This window comes from Vigna unguiculata, chromosome 3 (assembly GCF_037176805.1).
Source record: "Vigna unguiculata cultivar grain cowpea cultivar isolate G323 ecotype 2 chromosome 3, ASM3717680v1, whole genome shotgun sequence".
NCBI classification, from domain to species: domain Eukaryota; kingdom Viridiplantae; phylum Streptophyta; class Magnoliopsida; order Fabales; family Fabaceae; genus Vigna; species Vigna unguiculata.
In genome coordinates, this window is record NC_140794.1 from 29,779,268 (window position 1) to 29,801,927 (window position 22,660).

Below are 22,660 nucleotides of genomic sequence, written 5' to 3' on the forward strand. Positions count from 1 at the left end.
TGACGATTTAATTTTCCTGTGTTTAAACATGACGATTTAATTTCTTTTCCTTATTTATTTATTTATTTATTTATTTAAGTAATATTCCTTAGGGATGTTACAGTTCCAATAATACTATCACACATTTTTCTCTACATGCATAACATCTATACAATGTCTCACATCAAGCACCCTCCAATATGGGAGATGAAAGAAAATTGACCTTTTCTTCCATATGTTACTTGAAGTGCCTTTATTTTTCATCTTTCATAACACATCCCTAATGTCTTTCACACGCTCATATACTTGTGACCCACTTAAAACCATTGGAGCTAATTCATTTTCTTGACACCCATTAAATGATTTCTTCAATTTACGATATGGATGGTTTGTATTAAGAAATCTCTGATGTCCAAGGTATATTGTTTTCCTTCCATGTTGTAGTTGATGGTGACATGTGCCTTCTTCACATATAAGGCGTGGTTTGTGCCCCTTAGTGCTATATCCACTTAAATTACGATATGTTAAAGAGTCGTCGATTGTACAACATAACATGGCATGCAACTTGAATGAATCACTAGTGTACCTGACGAGTGCGTATTTTTTCCCTCATTTAATGTTTATTTCTGGGTATTTAATTGAATTTGTGTGCTTAAAGATTGATTTCATTGGGATTTTCTATAATTGGGTTTATTGAACATGAGATACAAAAACATGTTAAAAATAGCTTTTTAGTTGCATAAATGTTCTTTGGATATTTTGAGGTGTGTTAGTGCAGCTGCAGATAAGTTGAGCTCATCCAGGTGTGGAAATAAATTGATTAAAGCTTCATTCCACCTTAAAGATAAATCCAAGAATAAGAAATTATCAAAAGCACAAAAATTCAAGCCAAGCATTGCATGAAGACGACAAGAAAAGCTTGAAAATGTGACGAAGTTTGGCTAAACCAAGAAGAGAGGAACAAAAAAATTGGACATTGCGATTTTCTTTATCTTTATGATAGAAGATAATTTAGGAAAAATATATCTTTAGATATTTTATTTGATATTTTTAAATAATTATCTTATTTAATTATATCATAAAATATTAAAAGATAATAACTACCAAATCTTTTTAAATATGCCAAGATCTTCCTGAATCTTTTTAGTTCCACAACAAAAAATATATCTTGAAGATATTGGATTATTTAGAAGATAATTTAAGGAGATTGCAATTGTTTGATTTGAAAAATTAATACAAATACTAATTGGTGACAATTTATCATATATCTTTAATTAATTAATTAATTTAATTATATTATATATTGATATTATCAACCAATTATACTTGTCAAAAAGTTTATATCTCTCCAAATATTTTTAAATATTTATCTTTATCTTTATTTTAAAATATATTTGAGAGGTTTTAGCAACAGAAAAGCCTAGTCCAATTCCTATATAAAGAGACCAAGGGAGGAGCAGAGAAAACAAGCTCGGAACTTCGGAGTTTAGGAACCCTTTAAGGGGGGCCTAATTTCGTTTCCTTTCTCTCTCTCCATTCTTCTATTTTTATTTTGCAATCATGGAGTTCTAAACTTCTTGGGTTGATTCCATTGTAATTTCATTATGGATTCTGAGGTTAGATGAATTAATTTATTTCTTCTTTTTATTATTGTTGTGATTTTTGTTTATCTATGTCCTTTGTTTCTTAATTGAATAGAAAATAATGATTTTAAATCTACACGCATGCTAATCATATGAGTTAAAAGGTTTTTAAATTCAATTGAGACTTTACTTTGATTTTATTTAGAAACTTTCATTTGATTAAATAAGTTTTTGCCAATAATTGATATTGTACTTTGATTAACGGTAATCACTTTAACTAAAATTAGTCAAGACTTTACTTTGATTAATTAAGTTTTCTATTTGGTTAGGGAACAAAGGAATAAACATGATTAGGCATAGTAAAATTTGATTGAGACTGTACTTTGGTTGAATTTACTGTGGATAATTTAAAAGTAAATTTGAGAACGCTATCGTTGACGCGATCAAATTAATACTACTAAACTATAACAACTTCAGTATTGCTAAGATAGTAGTCAAGAAAATAGAAAGGGTAAAGTAACCTTAAGTTGTCTCCCAACGAACACAGAATTGATTTTTAACAAATCAGTTCTTATAAAACTATACAAAGCGGTTAAAAATCATTTCTGTGTTCGTTGAGAGACGACTTAGGGTTACTTTACCCTTTCTATTTTCTTGACTACTATCTTAGCAATACTGAAGTTGCTATAGTTTAGTAGTATTAATTTGATCGCGTCAACGATAGCGTTATCAAATTTGGCGCCATTGCCGAGGAACACGGTTAGAATTTTTATCATTTTAGTTTTTATTTTTTCTTTTTATTCTTTTGATTTTATTTTTTATTTTTATTTTTATTTTTTGTTTATCACTAACATTTTCTTTTCTCAATTTTTGTTCTAACATTTTTTTTTATTTTCTTTAGTTATTTTATTTTATTTAGTTTTTTTTAAAGCATAATTTTTGTTTGAGGATTTTTGTTGGGAAATTTGTGAAACTAGTTGGGAAACACTTTGGCTAAGGAAAGACAAAGTACTTAACTTGTCCATTGAGACGCACCTCTCTTTCTTGGAAGTCTACTTAAAAAGCTTTCAATTTTTTTTCTTTTCAGAAAACCTCTTTCAAAAATGCAAAATAATTTTTCATACGAAAGTAATCAACATTGTAGTTTTCAAATGGATTACAATTGCTATCCACAGCAACCACGTGATTTTCAGCAACAAATTGTCACACCTACTTCTGCACATGATATAAGTGGGTTAACTTTACGACAATTTAATAATCTATATCCGAGATCATCTTTTTTGGGATATGAGCAACAACCATATTTTGAGTGTCCACCTCAGCAACCATATGTTCCAAATAGTTTTCAGCAACAATATATACCACCACAACAAGTTGAAGCAACCAATGGACCATCCTACAGCGAAGTTATGATATTAATGGGTGAAGTTATAGAGAAATTAGAGTCCATTGATGAAAGGTTGCGAGTTGATCAACGATGCAGAAATATTGAGCAAGAATGGTACAAAAATAAGCAAATATTGTCTGATATGTTGAGGGATGCAAGTAAGAAAAACTTCATAGAATTACTTGTAACTGTTAATACCACCCCTCAACCTCATCAGAGATTTCTTGAAAATCCAGATTTTAACGAACTTCGTCATGAAATCAAAGACGTGCTTCTGAAGTTGGCCATTAGAGCTGAACAAATGTCTGAAGATTTGAGTAAGCTAATGAATGATGCAGTGAGAAAGGTCACTTTCGAAGATATGATGAATATGATGATTGAAATGATGAAGATGAATCAGACAGATCAGAAAGAGATGATGAATGCTGCCACACAAAGCTTGCAGAATCAGTTTGAAAAAACAATAGCGGAATCACATCATATTGATATATCTACTGATGTTTATAATGATTGTCATAGTAATATGTCTACTGATGGACATATTAAGGATGATGCTGAAGTTGATGAAGAAATTAAAGATTCTCACATAAACATATCTACTGATGGATATGTTGATGATGCTCCATGTGAATATAAAGTTGTACCTGTTGATGATGTTATGAGTACAAATGATCATTTTCAAGAGCAAAGTTGTGAGAACAATACAATGAAGGAACCAAGTGCAGTTGAAGAGCCAACAGTATTCGAAGATGCAGCTGAAGCATCTACTATTGCAACTGACTTGGTTAATGATGAAGCAGCATATTCAACTACTTCAAGTGCAGTTTTTTGCTCACAAGGTGAGATTATGAGGATTACTGATGATCCTGTTAACAATCTGAATGCACCTGATGATGCTCAAATTGAGTTGAAGCCACACACTCCACACATCAAGTTTGTTGATGTGAATGATGCAAATAAGTTTTCAATGGTTATCTTTGTTGACATGGCTGCAGAAAAAGAAGAAAGGTTGCTGCAACAGGTAAAAAGCTTAGATTTAAATTCTTTTGAAATCATTGTTGATAGAAAAGTTAAATTGCATGCATATTTGTTTTTTGTTTTTGATTTTAATAAAAAATATAAAAAAATTCAAAAATATGTTTTTTTTTGTTTTTAGTTTTCATAAACATCAAAAAGTAAAAATTAAAATAATGGTACAAGCTGATTTGTACTTTGTAAAATTAAAGAAAATAAATTTTGACATATGGCCAGATTGAGCCAAAAGTCATAAAATTTTTTGTTTCCTCCCCAAAATAAATCCATCAAGGACATTTTTTTGAAATAAGTGTGGGGGAGACAAACTCTAGATAGGATTTTTTTATTTTATTTTTTCTTTCTTTTATGTTTTGGTTTTCAATTTTTGTTTTCATTTTAAAAAAAAATAAAAAATTGTGATTTCTTTTTGAGAAAATTAAGAAAGTATTAACTTTTTACTAAGTGAAACTTTTAAACAATATGTCTCAAAAGAAATCCACAAAAATATTTCTCCGCTTTCAATAAAACATATTGACATTGGATATTAGGATTTCATTCAGTAATTGGGATGATCATAATTTTGGAAAAATAAAAGTCATGTTGGTATGAGTGGACTGTTTCTATGATTTGCTAATTGTGAAATAATTTGACCTTGTGAGTCTTGAGCCTTAATGCAAAGGATGGACCGCCATGTGCCATTCCTATTTTTTCTTGAGTGACTTGCTCATGTTTGTTTATACTCAAATGTTTAGCTTGACTCTTTTGTTTTGCATCTTAGGTGAATATGCATGGTTTGATATGACTGAGGCATTTCTTGTTTTTAGATACTTGGCCAAATAAGTCCATCTTGATATTAATCCATTGGTAGCCCCTTTGAGCTTTAAACCCCTTTTTCTTGTTTTAAGCCTATTGCATAACCTTGAAAAGAAAAAGACCATATTCTACCTTAGGAAGAAAGAAGGAGCTAATGGATTGTGTTCAGGAATGGTTGAGGAATAAAGTGTGTGGGTGAGTACCTCACCCACAAATTAATAAAAATGGCAAAAGGAAAATTTGTTGATGAAAAAGTGCTGAAATGAAGAAAAAAATAATTGCTTTCTAAAAAAAAGAGAGAGAGAGCAACAAGCAATAAACACAAAAGAGTTGTTTTTGAAATTATGCTCCATTATTCTTTCTATATTTTAATTTCAAAAACCCAAAAATCCTAAAATTTTTCCTACCTTTGCCTTGGCCCCATTATAACTTGTAAAAGAGTCTTCATGATCTTTGAATGCATGTTTTCTGAAAGTTTGTGAATATTAGGGTCTTGTTAAGTATTACAAGTGTTTACTTGCATGAGTATTTTGAGTGAAAACACAAGCCAAAACACTTAAGCGAATTTTGGTAAGAAAATACACATTTAACTTGAGTACTTTCATTCATAATTGATTGTCTTGTGAATTCAAAAGATTAACTCATGTGTGAAAAATAGAATATTTCCGTTTGTATATACATGATAATTTGATTTCAAGAAGATTGATTTGTCTCCAATGATGTTCATTCCTTTGATCCAGTGTTGATGTGAAATAAAATACCTTAGAACAAGTTTTGAAATTACTCAATTTTTCCCAGGAGTGCAAAAGGATAAGTGTGTGGTTATGATGAGTGCGTATTTTTTCCCTCATTTAATGTTTAATTCTGGGTATTTAATTGAATTTGTGTGCTTAAGATTGATTTAATTGGGATTTTCTATAATTGGGTTTATTGAGCATGAGATACAAAAACATGTTAAAAATAGCTTTTTAGTTGCATAAATGTTCTTTGGATATTTTGAGGTGTGTTAGTGCAGCTGCAGCTAAGTTGAGCTCATGCAGGTGTGGAAATAAATTGATTAAAGTTTCATGCCACCTTAAAGATAAATCCAAGAATAAGAAATTATCAAAAGCACAAAAATTCAAACCAAGCATTGCATGAAAACGGCAAGAAAAGCTTGAAAACGTGAAGAAGTTTGGCTAAACCAAGAAGAGAGGAACAAAAAAATTAGACATTGCGATTTTCTTTATCTTTATGATAGAAGATAATTTGGGAAAAATATATCTTTAGATATTTTATTTGATATTTTTAAATAATTATCTTATTTAATTATATCATAAAATATTAAAAGATAATAACTACCAAATCTTTTTAAATATGACAAGATCTTCTTGAATCTTTTTAGTTCCACAACAAAAAATATATCTTGAAGATATTGGATTATTTAGAAGATAATTTAAGGAGATTGCAAATGATTGATTTGAAAAATTAATACAAATACTAATTGGTGACAATTTATCATATATATTTAATTAATTAATTAATTAATTTAATTATATTAGATATTGATATTATCAACCAATTATATGTGTCAAATAGTCTATATCTCTCAAATATTTTTAAATATTTATCTTTATCTTTATTTTAAAAGATATTTGAGAGGTTTTAGCAACAGAAAAGCCTAGTCCAATTCCTATATAAAGAGACCAAGGGAGGAGCACAGAAAACAAGCTCGGAACTTCGGAGTTTAGGAACCCTTTAGGGGGGCCTAATTTTGTTTCCTTTCTCTCTCTCCATTCTTCTATTTTTATTTTGCAATCATGGAGTTCTAAACTTCTTGGGTTGATTCCATTGTAATTTCATTATGGATTCTGAGGTTAGATGAATTAATTAATTTATTCTTTTGATTATTGTTGTGATTTTTGTTTATCTATGTCCTTTGTTTCTTAATTGAATAGAAAATAATGATTTTAAATCTACACATATGCTAATCATATGAGTTTAAAGTTTTTTAAATTCAATTGAGACTTTAATTTGATTTTATTTAGAAACTTTCATTTGATTAAATAAGTTTTTGCCAATAATTGAGACTGTACTTTGATTAACGGTAATCACTTTAACTAAAATTAGTCAAGACTTTACTTTGATTAATTAAGTTTTCTATTTGGTGAGGGAACAAAGGAATAGATATGATTAGGCATAGTAAAATTTGATTGAGACTGTACTTTGGTTGAATTTACTGTGGATAATCTAAAAGTTCTCACTTTTAATTGAGATTGTACTTTGGTTAAAACTGAGAACGCCAACAAATTAATTGAGACTTTACATTGATTAATTTGTAAATCTACAAAAATAATTAATTGAGCAATAATCTTTAGATAACCGATGATGAATCTATTTTGAAAAACCAATGGAATCAATCTATTTTCTTTACTATTGCTTTTATTTCTTTTTATCTTTTAAATTTTATTTGTAACTTTGTTTATCTTAATCCCTTATATTTTTTATTTTATTTGACTAACTCATTTGTATAGTTTTATAAGAACTAATTTGTTAAAAATCAATTCCGTGTTCGTTGGGAAACGACTTTGGGTTACTTTACCCTTTCTATTTTGTTAACTACTATCTTAGCAATACTAAAGTTGCTATAGTTTAGTAGTATTAATTTAAACGCGTCAACTACAGCGTTATCAGTACCCATCAAACATATCAACACCCTCCTCCCATAACATCTTCAAATTTTCAACTAATGGGGTTAAATAAATATCAATGTCGTTTCCTGGTTGTCTTGGACCCGAGATCATCAAGGATAACATAACATATTTGCATTTCATGCACAACCAAGGAGGTAAATTGTAAATCACTAATAGAACATGCCATGAACTATGTTTACTGCTCAAGTTACCATATGGATTCATTCCATCTGTAGCAAGTCTAATTCTAATGTTCCTTGAATCATTGGAGAAATTTGGGAACATGGAATCAATTTTCTTCCATTACAAACCATCTGCTGGATGTCTCAAATGACCATTTGTTGTACGTCCATATGCATGCCATCTCATGAGTTTTGCATCATTTGCATTGCTGAATAAACGTTTAAACCATGGAACTACAGGAAGATACTACAAAACTTTCGCTGGAGGACCCTTACTATCAGATTCAAACTCACTATGTTTCTGTTTGTATCGTGACACCCCACATCGTGGACATTGATGTAACATGGCCAATTCCTTCCTGTACAAGACACAATCATTTGGGCATGCATGAATTTTTTTATACTCTATACCCATCGGACACAATATCTTCTTCGCATCATAATTGCGTGTTGGCAACGTGTTACCTTTAGGAAGCATGTCACTCAACAACTCAAGTAATTCCGTCAAGCTTTTATCAATCCATCCATTTCTTGCCTTCACATTGAACAATTTTAATACCGCTGACAATTGAGTATACTTAGTGCATTTTGCGTACAGAGGTTTTTCTGCGTCATTGCACAAATTGTCATACACATCCGCACGTTGAAAGGAATCATGTCCAATATCACGAATCATTTCCTCCATCCGAACATCCATCTCTAAATCAACTTCTTCTGCTTCAGACACATCTACACTTGGCATGTATATCAATTCACCATGCCATATCCACTTTGTGTAGCTCTTTAAGAAACCATCACAAAGAACATGTGTAACACCCCAACCAAAATCTGATGCTACTAGATGTTCTTTACTTGTCTAATGTATCATTTACTTAAGGAAAAATTTATTTGTATTCAATTAAAAAATACCAAACAAAAAAATAATAATAATACATCACTTGAATGTATCATCTGTTAGACATACATGATATTTATGCGAATAAAATGTCAACATACATATAAGTGTTTGTAACAGAAGTTTGTTTATACTTTTACAACCAACTAAAGGTACTTTTAGTTTGAAATACATCACAAACAAGTTACACCATATCAGTTGTAGCTTTAACATAATAAGAGGTTACAAGAAAAGTTAGGCTAACCAATCTCGTTGTTACATGTTAGGTCTCCAATTTCTTCCTCTGAAAAATAAAGAAAGTAAGGGTGAGTCTTTCCCTTAACTCCAAAACTTCATCATAACATTTCAAAGTATGGTCATTTGAATGAACTTTCAATTGAATGAAATATTTTCACAAAAGTTTAAATCTTCATAATGTCATAACTAACCATGCCAAAAATATCAAAATCAAATTAATCAATCAAATAATCATTTCCGTATGTTTTAAATTTAGGATATCAAAATCCTCATTATCAATCTTTTAATAATCATATTCGTATAAGTTTGAGTTTCAACTCATCAGTATATTCATCTTATATTCTTTCTTTATATACTTTGGGTCCCAAACGCTGCCATTAGACTTTTCTAAATCATAATGGTCTTACGCCAATATGGATAGTGCCAGCAGGCTAAACGTTCTCACAGATACAACGTGTACGTTATTCCACCTTCCTGGTCTTAAAGTATAGTCAAGAGGGCGGTCGAGAATACAGTGTGAGGCCTGCGAATTTTCGAATACCCGGCTAATTGTATACGTCAATCCAGGGTATCTATATCACCACCCTCGATTCTCCTAGGTCTATCAGACCTTTCTTTGGACTCTATACCCAATGTATCTTTGTACTATCCATACAGTCCTTTTTATTCTTTATTTCTGTACTTTAATTTACAATCATCCTTTCACATTATCTTTATAATTCTTGATACTTTCACAAAATTTTGGCAGCATAACAACTGCATTTTTAATTTGTCACAATTTTCAAAATAGTAAAAACAACCAAGTTAAAAAGAATTTAAAATTAACAACCAAGCATAAATCATTATTTCACAATAACTTTACAAAAAATTAATCAAAACAGTAATCATAATTAAAACTCAAAACAAGTAAAATAGCAAACTTGTTTTATTAATAACTTTTTGTGTAAACTCCAAATAAGATGATTCTTGAACCTAACCCTAGGTTTTCATACCCAAGGAATCCATTTTTCAACTCAAAATTTTGAAGATAATGTATACAAATTTCAGAATCAAGAAGATAGATTGTATACTTAAAGAAAACTTGCTAAGATAAAGACTTAGAGATTTGAGATAGACCCCCCATACCTTGGAGATGCTAATTATACTCTAAGATGAAAATTAAGACCTCAAGATTCTGGATTTCCCTCTCCAACTTCATTTTTTTTTTCACAAGAGTTTAGACCTCTCCTTCTCTATTGTTTTGGATTTTGTGAAGAAGAAGTGTAAAGTGAAGTCCTATTTATAGGAAAAATCTTGGACAAAGGGATAAGGATGTATTGATGGTAAATTTATGAGATTCCTTAGTGAGGATAAGTTTATTTTGACCATAGAGAGAAGCTTGGTCGAAATTCCCATTGTAGGAGACTTCATGGTAGTTGCAAGAAGACTTGTTGACTTTCTAGAAGACTTGTTTTCACTCCAAAGTGTAAAATTCATATCTCTTAACACACAGCACTATTTATAAATCCCAACGGTGAAACTAAAGATCTATGTCTCTAGAATAGGTTGAACAAATTGGAGCTCAATCCAACGGTTAATAAAACTGGAATCCAATTTTTACTAAAATAACCCAAAACAGGACGTAACTAACGCTAGTTCAAACTACAAAAATTATTTCTCTAACCAAAGCCCTATAAATACAAATCCAAAAGGTCAAACTTTAGTACTATCTCTTAATAACTCTGTACAAAAGTTTCATCTTGATCCAACGGTTAACGAAGTGGAAATAAAATATTTTCTAAGGTAACTCAGAAATGGACAGCAGTTGGAGACCTTATTTTTACACTAAATTGTGGAAGTAATTGCTCCTTGCATACACCTCCAATTCCAAATCTCACCATTCATATCGAAGAACTATGTTTTAAGAATGCTATATAATAATTTCAGCCTAATCTAATGGTTAATGAAGCCTTAATCATAATTTTACTTACACAACTCAAAATAAGAAGTAATTAGCACAAAAAAAAATCATCTTTTACATTGTATAAAGCCCTCTGTCAATTTACTGATGAAATCATAAAGTTACTTCATACTATATATTTAAACAAGAAAGTTAAATATAAGTAATATAAAATAGAGGGTGTTACAATTCTCCCACCCTTTTAGAAATTTCGTCCCCGAAATTTATTTAGTTTCAAATAGATGGAGATACTTCTCTTTTACCCTCTTTCATTTAGTGTTTTTCATCACCTTAAAATTGTGTTCTAGGACTCCTAAATTCTAAGAATAACTAAATATCATATGATTAAACTCGAAATCCATTCCATTCAATTCTTACAACTAATCACTAATTTTCTCAATTGATTCAGCTCTGCTTTTAATTAAGTCATTTTCTTTCATCTAACCTCAATAAGTGAATTTCACTACATTTAAACAAAACTAATTGATTATCCTTCAAACTTAAGCACATTAATCTTTACAATCTTTAAGAGAATCTAATCTTACACTGATTATCATGATTTCATATATCACCCTATATTCATACTACATAATATTCATTATTTTCTTCTCAAAAAATTCTTAAACACTCCTGATCCATAACTGAACAAATTTGATTTAGAATAATCTCTTGCAATGAGCACTTAACGCTCCAAAAATGGTCCAATAATATTCACGATGCCCTCATGTCAAAACAAAATTCATTCGACCTATTTACTCACTAATAAAAAGTCATAAGTTTATACCCCATACATACTTCAACTAAAATATTAAATCTTCCATCACAAAAATCTCTAAAAGTCTTCGAACCTCTTAAACTAATTTTCCACCAATCCAACAAACTCAAATGCACTTATTACAAATCACAGATTTCCAATATATAATTTTCTTCTTTCAAAGTAAACACAAATGAGTGTCTAACCACCTCCAACACATCAAAGTAATAGTGTTCTTAAAAATTGAAAAACCTTGAAAGAGAAATCTAGAATAGAATAATTGTGCACGACTAACTACTCTAACCAAGAATCTCTAATCAAAGTTCCCAAGCATCAATTAGAAGTAGTAACCAATTTATAGTAGGAGCAGATACTATCATATAAGGCATGGATGTGATAGCCAAGTCAATAATTTTATTTTTCACAACGACTAAAGATATGAATGAATGGATGGCTAACTATATTAACTATGATGCAGTTACCTCGAATGAGATTATCCTATGTTGCTACTTCAGCTCCACTCATGACAAAAAGTTTCCCAAATTCTTTGCTTAGTGCCATTATTGTTTTGTGGTGTATATTTTATTGTTCTTTTCGTGTTGTCAGTATTTTGTTGTACAAACCAACAATTTCTAGCAACATGACATGTCTTTCCATAATAATTGTAAGAGAGAAAAGTTTGATTACTATCCTTCTTAAAATGTGGTCCTCCACATCGAAAAGCTTTTATGTCCCGGTTAATATTTTTTTTGCCATTATGATTTGTGTTTGTCTCCCAACTACTAAAATATCAAGTCTCTGATATGGCTTTTGTTGACATAACCTTAATATTTGATGTCAATTCTTGTTGGTCCACCGACTCTTGTATCCACTTCTTCTTCTTTCAAACTAGACTCGTAATTTCTACTATTTTTCCTCAAGAATTCTATTACTAATCTTAGGTAACCCTCATGCACCTCCTGAGCATAAGATATATATATAAACATGTCATTTATAAACTACAATACACTTTTCTATGAATATGGCCTACAATGTTCATCTCTCAAAACAATATCACTACATACTTATAACGACCTCATGCAACTTAACCCATCAAACTATCATTCCTCAACAATCTTGTTTAAGTCTCAACACTTTACACACAAGCTAAGTTCACATCTTTCTTCTTTACCAAATACATCGTTGTTTCTCAATTTGACATACCTAACATAAATTTGTTATGATAAAGGATTGAGCCCAACCTAGGATGATGCTTAAGAAGACTAAGCACGCTTAGAAAGGAAGTTCACCAATACTTCATCCCTTTCATTATTTTTCATTATTTTTTTGAATTTCCATAAGTTGACTTAACCTTAATTGACTTATTGACCTTTGACTAGATTTGACTTGAGTTGACATGACTTAAGCCAACATGCTAATCCATGTTTATATGTTTTGTATATTTAATTAGGCGAAAAGAAGCATGGATATGTGACGCAATTGTAGTGGTGGAATGAAAATGATGTAGAGCCTAGGTGGAGGAGAGAGGAAAGCATAATGTAAAAAGTATAAAGCAAAAGCATATTGTACCTTTGATCTCATTTTTTTTTGTCTTTAGCACCTTTTGGGCCTTTTATAGAGACATTCCTTGTATCATTTTTAGCTTGGCCGAATTCCTTTAGGATTTCCCACCACCATGCAAGTTTGTGCTACCTCTTAGGAGAGGTTTCTAGAATGTAGGGTTTTTTTTTTGTTAGTTAGCCCTTTGAACTTTGTGCTTATTTCCTAGAGGCTCTTAAAACTCTCTATAAAAGGTTTGGTAATTTTGAGTTTATACACTTGTTTTTCAACCACAAAAATTGAGCTCTTCTCTAATGAATGTAGGCTTCACCTTGGCCTTATCTTGCATAGCAAGTGGCGGCATCCACCACTCATCTCTAGGAAAGAGTTGGCCTTTTGGTCCTCACCTATGAGTGATGTGCTACCTTCCATTTCCATCTTTGATGAAGGATTATCTTGTTCCTTTTCAAGATTATTGAATATGGTGTGAGTTGATTAAGAAAGCTAAGTGAAATCCCCACTAGACATTAAGATAGCAAGCTATCTAGATGTGAAGGTTCCTTTCACAAAGCTCAAAAGAAGAAGAAGATGATGGATTGATTCAAAATGAAAAGGCAATAGAAAGCACATAAATCATAGAAAACCAAGAACAATTAAAGGAAGAAGAAAACATAAAATGGAAAGGGAAGAAATGGTAAAAATGTGAGAAGCACGCCACTACAAGGCTAGGCTAGAAGCCATGACAACCTTGAAGATGAGTGGATGTGTGCCGCCACTTGCTATGCAAGATAAGGCTTAAAAGTATTCACTCCCAAGGGAGGAAACTCTCACAAATGGTTGAGACACAATAGTGTTTTTACTTCAAAATGTTCAACCCTTTTACATGTCTAGGAGCACCCCTTATATAGAAGAATTTAGGGGCCTCTAAGCAAATAAAAGATACCTAAGGATGTCACTACAAAAACCTAACCCTAGCTTCTAGAAGCTAGGTCAAATAAGGTTACAAAAATGAAAGACAAAAGACCAACTATGGTGTGTGCAAGGCTAATTTCGTTCTAGCACAAAAGGAGACAAAGAATGTGTCTCATATGTCTCCAAAAAGTGGCCAAAGTGTGCTAAAAACAAAGGAGACCAAAGGTACATAGGTACACTTGCTTCATGGCTTTTACTTTATGCTTTATGCCTTTGCTTTACTCTCTCCTCCACATCATTTATGCTCCCCAATCACCATGCGCCACCTAGCATTGCTTTCTTACTCCTAATTAACCTACAAAGCAAATAAACATAGATTAGCATGTTGGCTTAAGTCAAGTCAACTATAGTCAACAAGTCAAACCTAGTCAAAGGTCAACAAGTCAACTAAAGTTGATTCAACTAAGTCAACTTAGGGAATCAAAAATAACAAACACAAATGAAAGGGATTAAGGATTAGTGAACTTCCTTTCTAAACATGCTTAGTCTTCTTAAGCATGTGCCTTCATCCTTGCTTGGGGTCAATCCTTCATCATCCTCCCCTTCTTGGAGAGAATTTGACCACAAATTCTTTAAGCCTTTGTAGATGGAGCTTGACTTGATTTGGGGGAGGTTTTGCGCCTCCCTTTTATGAGCTCTTGTTCCATCTTTTCTAAGGGTACTACCCCTAGCTTTGGTTAGGCCATCCCTCTTTTCTAGACCACTCTTCTTCTCATACTTGCGCATTGGGTCTTCCTTTTGAGCCTTGCAAGAGAAGAAAGAATGGTGATGTCCATCTTGCTTTGAAAATCTTTTTTTAGAGGCAAGTAACACTTTGGAGGTAACTTGCTCTTTTTCTTTTTCATCTTTTCTCTTATCTTTCACTTTATTTTGGTCCTCATTTTCTTGATTGGGTGAGAGAGGTAGGAGTGTGAACTTCTTGCCTTGGAAGGAGAAAGCATAGGTGTTAGCATGGCCATCATAAAAGACTTTTCTATCAAATTGCCATGGCCTACCTAACAAAATATGAGTTTCTTCCATAGGCACAACATCACATAACACCTCATCTTTAAAATTGCCAATTGAAAAGTTAATGAGGACTTGTTGAGTTACTTTAATGTCTTCTTTCTTAAGCCATGATAGCTTGTAGGGCTTCGCATGAGGGATAGTTTTCAAGCCAAGCTTGTCCACAACCCTTGTGCTAGCCACATTTACACAACTTCCATTATCTATGAGGAGGGGACATAGTTTGTCTTTGATATGACACCTTGAATGAAAAAGGTTTTGTCTTTGAGAAGGGTCAACTTCCTTGGAAACTTGTCTTAGTTGGTGCCTTATCATTAACAATCCACCTTCAAGGGGTTTAATCCTTTCACTTGAAGAAGAAGTGTGGGAAGAAGTACTTTTGGGGGAAGGGGGAGAAGAATGTTCACTCTCTACTTCTTTTTTAAGGTTTAAGGCCATGGTTCTTTTGGTGGGACAATTTGAAGCAATGTGATTATAACCCAAACATTTAAAACATTTAATGGAACTTGATCTTTGAGAAGTGGAATGGTGAGTGTGACCACTTGGTAACTTATTTTTACTTGATGGTGCTTGGTGAGACTTAGAAGGAAATTTATCATGTTTCTCTTTAGCTTTTCCCTTCCATGAGTGACTATAGTAGTGGTTGGGTGAGTAACTCTTCCTTGCCCTATTCTTTCTTTTCAAATGAGTTTCAATCCTAAGAGCAAGTGTGAAAACATTTTGAAGAGTGGAGTACTCATACAACTCTACTTGGTCTTGTATGTCTCTCCTAAGACCATTCACAAACCTTTTCATTTTTTCTTTGTTAGTTTCTCTTATTCCAATCCTAAACATTTGAGACTCTAATTCTTTAAAGTACTCACTCACACACATAGGACCTTGGTGAAGCCTTTGGAGCTTCAAAAGAAGTTCCTTCCTATAGGAGGGAGGAACAAATCTAGCGCGCATAAGAGTTTTAATGTCCATCCAAGAAGCCGCGGGTGGCCCTTGGTCATAATTTTTACAAACTTTATGCCACCAAGTTTTGGCATACTCAAAAAATCCTAACACTACTAGATCAACTTGTGTTTGATCCTTTACATGATTTTCATTGAAAATTTGATCAACTTTAGCTTCCCAATCAAGGAAGATTTTGGGATCACTTCCTCCATAGAACTTAGGAATCTTTGGAGTTTGCTTCTCTTGTGATGGGTTGTGCCTAAAATGCCCTCTTTTCCTAGCCCCTCTTTCTTGCTCTTTAGCTTCAAGCCTTTGAATGTGCTCTTGGATTCTTAGGTCACTTTGCTCCTTGTCTTTTCTCAATTGTTCAAAGGCCTCCTTCCTAGACAACTTCAAATCCCGAAGCAATCTCATCAATGTATTGTTTTTGTTTGGAGTAGGTGCATTTGATAAACTTGCCATGATTCCTACAACAAAACACTTAAAGCCAAAACAAAATAAATGAATTAGGGGTTAGACAACATGAAAACCAAGACCAATTCCAACCCAAAATGTAACCCAAGTGTTTAGATCACTCTCCCAAAGTAATAAGGCAAGGCTACACTCAAAGCTCTTCCAAAGAAGTGAAGCAAACACTTTTAAGAACTTGTTCAAAACCTTTCAAATGCAAGACAAGTGATTCGGCCACAACATCCCAAGAGTTTCAAGAAAAGAAAACTATTAAGACAAAACAAAGAACACCTAGTGACAAGCAAGAAAAGCACAAAAACAAGGAAAGCTAAACTCTAAAGAAGAAAAGTTTGAGACAAAACTTTTAACAAGACTAAAACAATGAAAAGCACTTTTAAGGACTCTATGGAAAGCATTTGAACAAGCCAAGATTATACCTCAAATTATGCATACACCATGAAAGATCATAACCAAGTTAAAGCATGGAACTAATTTGCCAATATCACCCACTTCTCAAGCATGAAACTAGTTGCATAACACTTAGTGAAAAACACACTTTTAGTTCACCAAGGAGCAAGGTTGCTCTCGGTTTTTAGGCAAAAATTGGTACAAATTTTTCTTCTTTCACAACTAGTTTCATAAAATGGTGAGAAAGAGTTTTAGGTGGCTTGGACACTTAGTTCCTCAAGTTTTAGGCCGAAATCAATTTCATGGAGCATACATCAACAAGACATAAAGTGAAAGCAAGATTCAAATACTTGGAAAAACAAGAATAAGAAAACTTCAAGCTAACATATGACATATGACTCAAGCAAAAGTTAGGGACATTTAAAGACTCAAACATGTAGCTATAATGCATTTAAACTTTTGGAAATGAAGGTCAATGATTAAGCACACAAAGACATGTTATCCAACAACATTTAGGAGTAAGAAGAGTAACAAAAACAGTAGCCAAAACTGCCCAACATAACCTGAAAAACGTTGATTCGCGGTGATCTCGGCAGCTCTGACCTTTGCTCACTATTTCAATCATAACTCTCTCCACAGAACTCCAAATGCATTGGTTCTTATTTTGTTAAAAACTAGACTAATAGAGCTTTCTTTGGACATAGAGAAAGTAATTTTTGGATCACTGAGCAGGTGCAGTTTAATCTTTTAAAATCGTGAACAGTTTCTGCCAGCATTGTTTTTGTGTGCAATGGAAGTGGATTTGAACCATACAAAGATAGCTACAACAAGACAAGATTAGCACATGAAAAACACCATATTCAAGATAACCTAGGCTCTAGATACCAAATGATGAAGGATTATCTTGTTCCTTTTCAAGATTATTGAATATGGTGTGAGTTGATTAAGAAAGCTAAGTGAAATCCCCACTAGACATTAAGATAGCAAGCTATCTAGATGTGAAGGTTCCTTTCACAAAGCTCAAAAGAAGAAGATGATGGATTGATTCAAAATGAAAAGGCAATAGAAAGCACATAAATCATAGAAAACCAAGAACAATTAAAGGAAGAAGAAAACATAAAATGGAAAGGGAAGAAATGGTAAAAATGTGAGAAGCACGCCACTACAAGGCTAGGCTAGAAGCCATGACAACCTTGAAGATGAGTGGATGTGTGCCGCCACTTGCTATGCAAGATAAGGCTTAAAAGTATTCACTCCCAAGGGAGGAAACTCTCACAAATGGTTGAGACACAAGAGTGTTTTTACTTCAAAATGTTCAACCCTTTTACATGTCTAGGAGCACCCCTTATATAGAAGAATTTAGGGGCCTCTAAGCAAATAAAAGATACCTAAGGATGTCACTACAAAAACCTAACCCTAGCTTCTAGAAGCTAGGTCAAATAAGGTTACAAAAATGAAAGACAAAAGACCAACTATGGTGTGTGCAAGGCTAATTTCGTTCTAGCACAAAAGGAGACAAAGAATGTGTCTCATATGTCTCCAAAAAGTGGCCAAAGTGTGCTAAAAACAAAGGAGACCAAAGGTACATAGGTACACTTGCTTCATGGCTTTTACTTTATGCTTTATGCCTTTGCTTTACTCTCTCCTCCACATCATTTATGCTCCCCAATCACCATGCGCCACCTAGCATTGCTTTCTTACTCCTAATTAACCTACAAAGCAAATAAACATAGATTAGCATGTTGGCTTAAGTCAAGTCAACTATAGTCAACAAGTCAAACCTAGTCAAAGATCAACAAGTCAACTAAAGTTGATTCAACTAAGTCAACTTAGGGAATCAAAAATAACAAACACAAATGAAAGGGATTAAGGATTAGTGAACTTCCTTTCTAAACATGCTTAGTCTTCTTAAGCATGTGCCTTCATCCTTGCTTGGGGTCAATCCTTCATCAATCTTCCTACTTTACATTTTATAGCTAGTTTCTTCTTTGTTTCACTTCGATTTTGAAGCTACATTGTCCATTTTGTTTGTTTTCTTGAACCAATCCATCACTCTCATTCTCTTTTAGCCGTTTGAAGTACACCTTCACATTTAGATAACTTGCTATCTTAATGTCTAGTGGGAATCTTATCACCATGTTCAAAAATATAAAATGAACCAACTTAATTCTTGATCATGTTCTTTATGTTAAACCACCATCATTAAACTTTACTTCTCAACTAAAACTACTCCATAAGTGTCACTAATTCTAATTCCCTTCCAAACACCAAATCCAAAGAGAACTTTACTTCTATCTTGGGATGTAACCTTGACTTTTTCTTTGAAAAGACATTTGTAAATTTCTACTTATTAACATACCATTTATCTAGCTCTCATTATCAACCTCTATTTGTAACAAAAACATGAAACTACTTACCTTAACTTAAAATTATCTCCATACTTGTAAAATATATTCACAGTATTATTCTTTGTCCATGTGATAACTTTTGTTTGGATAACACCTTCACCAATCCTTTGTCTCCCTGGTCGGCATATATGTTGCTTATGTAACTTTGCGTTCTTTAGACCAACCTAATACCATACTTACTTACCATTTTATAAGAAAACATATTTTCAATAAATAAATCATATAGTTCCTACTTAGATTAACAAGTAGGTTTTACAACAATATTCTACATTCTTATTTCTTAAAGAATCTAGAAACACACATCACAAGCAAACTTAGTCCCTACCCAGTCCTCTTGGAATGAAATGCTCTAATACCACTAATGTAACACCCCAACTAAAATCGGGTGCTACTAGATGTTCTTTACTTGTCTAATGTATCATTTACTTAAGGAAAAATTTATTTGTATTCAATTAACAAATACCAAACAAAAAAAATAATAATAATACATCACTCGAATGTATCATCTGTTAGACATACATGATATTTATGCGAATAAAATGTTAACATACATATAAGTGTTTGTAACAAAATTTTGTTTATACTTTTACAACTAACTAAAGGTACTTTTAGTTTGAAATACATCACAAAAAAGTTACACCATATCAGTTGTAGCTTTAACATAATCCAAGGTTACAAGAAAAGTTAGGCTAAACAATTTCATTGTTACATGTTAGGTCTCCAATTTCTTCCTCTGAAAAATAAAGAAAGTAAGGGTGAGTCTTTCCCTTAACTCCAAAACTTCATCATAACATTTCAAAGTATGTTCATTTGAATGAACTTTCTATTGAATGAAACATTTTCACAAAAGTTTAAATCTTCATAATGTCATAACTAACCATGCCAAAAATATCAAAATCAAATTAATCAATCAAATAATCATTTCCGTATGTTTTAAATTTAGGATATCAAAATCCCCATTATCAATCTTTTAATAATCATATTGTATAAGTCTGAGTTTCAACTCATCAGTATATTCATCTCATATTCTTTCTTTATATACTTTGGGTCCCAAACGCTGCCATTAGACTTTTCTGAATCATAATGGTCTTACGCCAATATGGATAGTGCCAGCAGGCTAAACGTTCTCACAGATACAACGTGTACATTATTCCACATTCCTGGTCTTAAAGTATAGTCAAGAGGGCGGTCGAGAATAGAGTGTGAGGCCTGCGAATTTTCGAATACCCGGCTAATTGTATACGTCAATCCAGGGTATCTATATCACCACCCTCGATTCTCCTAGGTCTATCAGACCTTTCTCTGGACTCTATACCTAGTGTATCTCTGTACTATCCATACAGTCCTCTTTATTCTTTATTTCTGCACTTTAATTTACAATCATCCTTTCACATTATCTTTATAATTCTTGAGACTTTCACAAAATTTTGGTAGCATAACAACTACATTTTTAATTTGTCACAATTTTCAAAATAGTAAAAACAACCAAGTTAAAAAGAATTTAAAATTAACAACTAAGCATAAATCATTCTTTCACAATAACTTTACAGAAAATTAATCAAAACAGTAATCATAATTAAAACAATTTTCGTATAAAATTTTATTAGTAAAATAGCAAACTTATTTTATTTATAACTTTTTGTGTAAAACTCCAAATAAGATATACACCTCCAATTCAAAATCTCACCATTCATATTGAATAACTATGTTCTAAGAATGCTCTATAAAATTTTCAGCCTAATTTAATGGTTAATGAAGCCTTAATCACAATTTTACTTACACAACTCAAAATAAGAAGTAATTAGCACAAAAAAAATCATCTTTTACATTGTATAAAGCCCTTTGTCAATTTACTTATGAAATCATAAAATTACTTCATACTATATATTTAAACAAGAAAGTTAAATATAATTAATATAAAATAGAGGGTGTTACAACATGGTCCCAAATAATGTTAGTTGGTAGTTTTCTCTCATTCAAACAATTAACACACGGGCAGCAGAATTTTCCATTATTATCCGAAACATTCATATTTGCAAATTCAAGAAATTCTTTTACTCCATTCTCATATTCATTTGTTGTGCGTAAAAGATTTATCCAACTCCGATCCATTGTTGTGTGTATAAATTAACACCACCGCTTTTGGTTAGAGCTCAAAAATAGCCAAACACACAGTCCAATCTGTGAACTCAACACTACCACCATTTAATATAACATAACAACTCATTTGACTTTGGAATAGTTCACACAAAGGAATTCTAAGCAACAGAAATTCTATGAGCACAAGCTATATAACTTACTAATGAAGATAGAACAAAAGAATCTCTCAAACAGTTCAACAACAGTTTTTATTGATAGTAGACATCATAATTCCACAACTAAAATTTAGTTAAGATGCAAGAATTTGGAGATACTAATTTATGCAACTGAAATTAATTTATGGACAATGTTTTAATTTTATAGTAGATAAAAATTAACCTCAATCTTAAAAATAAAGATGCTAAAGAGGGTTACATGGAACAGAAGAAAAGAAAGTGGCGAAAGAGAAGCGACATATGAGATAAGGAAGGACAAAATTCACAAGCTAAATTACTAAACAATGAGAAAAGCAAAATTCTTCTACTCGTCAATTTCTTAAAATAAATAGGAATCCTTATGAATCAACTGAAAGAAAAGAATACACGAACCATGGAGATTCAAAATAGATGGGTGAGAGAAAATTATTACCTTAAAAGTGAGTTTTGTGAAATGAAATTAAACAATAAACCAAAGTCTAAAACATGAATGATGTGTAGAAAATAAAAAAACATGTATGATTTAGTTTGAGTACACCAGTATATGAATAAACCACTGCTAAAGAAGAAATAAAAATAATCAGATCCAGCCCAGAAAACTAAATCATAAGTTAAAAAAGTTAAGTTTCTTTAAAGAAAGAGAGAATGTAGAACTGAAATAACCCCACTTGCACTTACCATCTACTAAAAAATGCGGAAACTAATACTGAACCAGATATGCCAACTAGGTTAACTAGTTCAATAATCCAATTATAGGTCACTGATTGATGTGATTAGATGAACAAGGAAACAACACGTTGAATTGAACAATAAACAAACAGAAATAATTCATTACAAGAATAGTAACCACCGAACTGACCTTGGAAGGATACACAGAAGATCGATATTACCTATCCAAAAGTCTTCCCAAGAATGAAAACCTCTGCAAAATAAAAACTAAAACCTCTTCAAAACAAGAATGCTTCTACAAGAGCTCCCGGATCCTTGTCAGATATGCCTTTAAAGCCGACAACAACCTTGCCATATTAAAAAGTTAATGAAGTAAAGCTTCAGAATTTCTCATAACAAGCTTCCTATGATTAATAATGAAATCATAAAATATATGGAATCGGCCTGCATGTTAAATTTAATAAGATTGGAAATATCAATTAAGAAATGCACCATTAGAGGAAGAAACACAACGGGTTGAG

General features: G+C 32.1%; 1 pseudogene; it reads right to left on the reverse strand.

The window, feature by feature from the left end:
• Positions 1 to 117: 117 nt before the first annotated feature.
• Positions 118 to 21,288, reverse strand: LOC146887686 (uncharacterized; annotated as a pseudogene).
• Between the last annotated feature and the right edge of the window lie 1,372 nt (positions 21,289 to 22,660).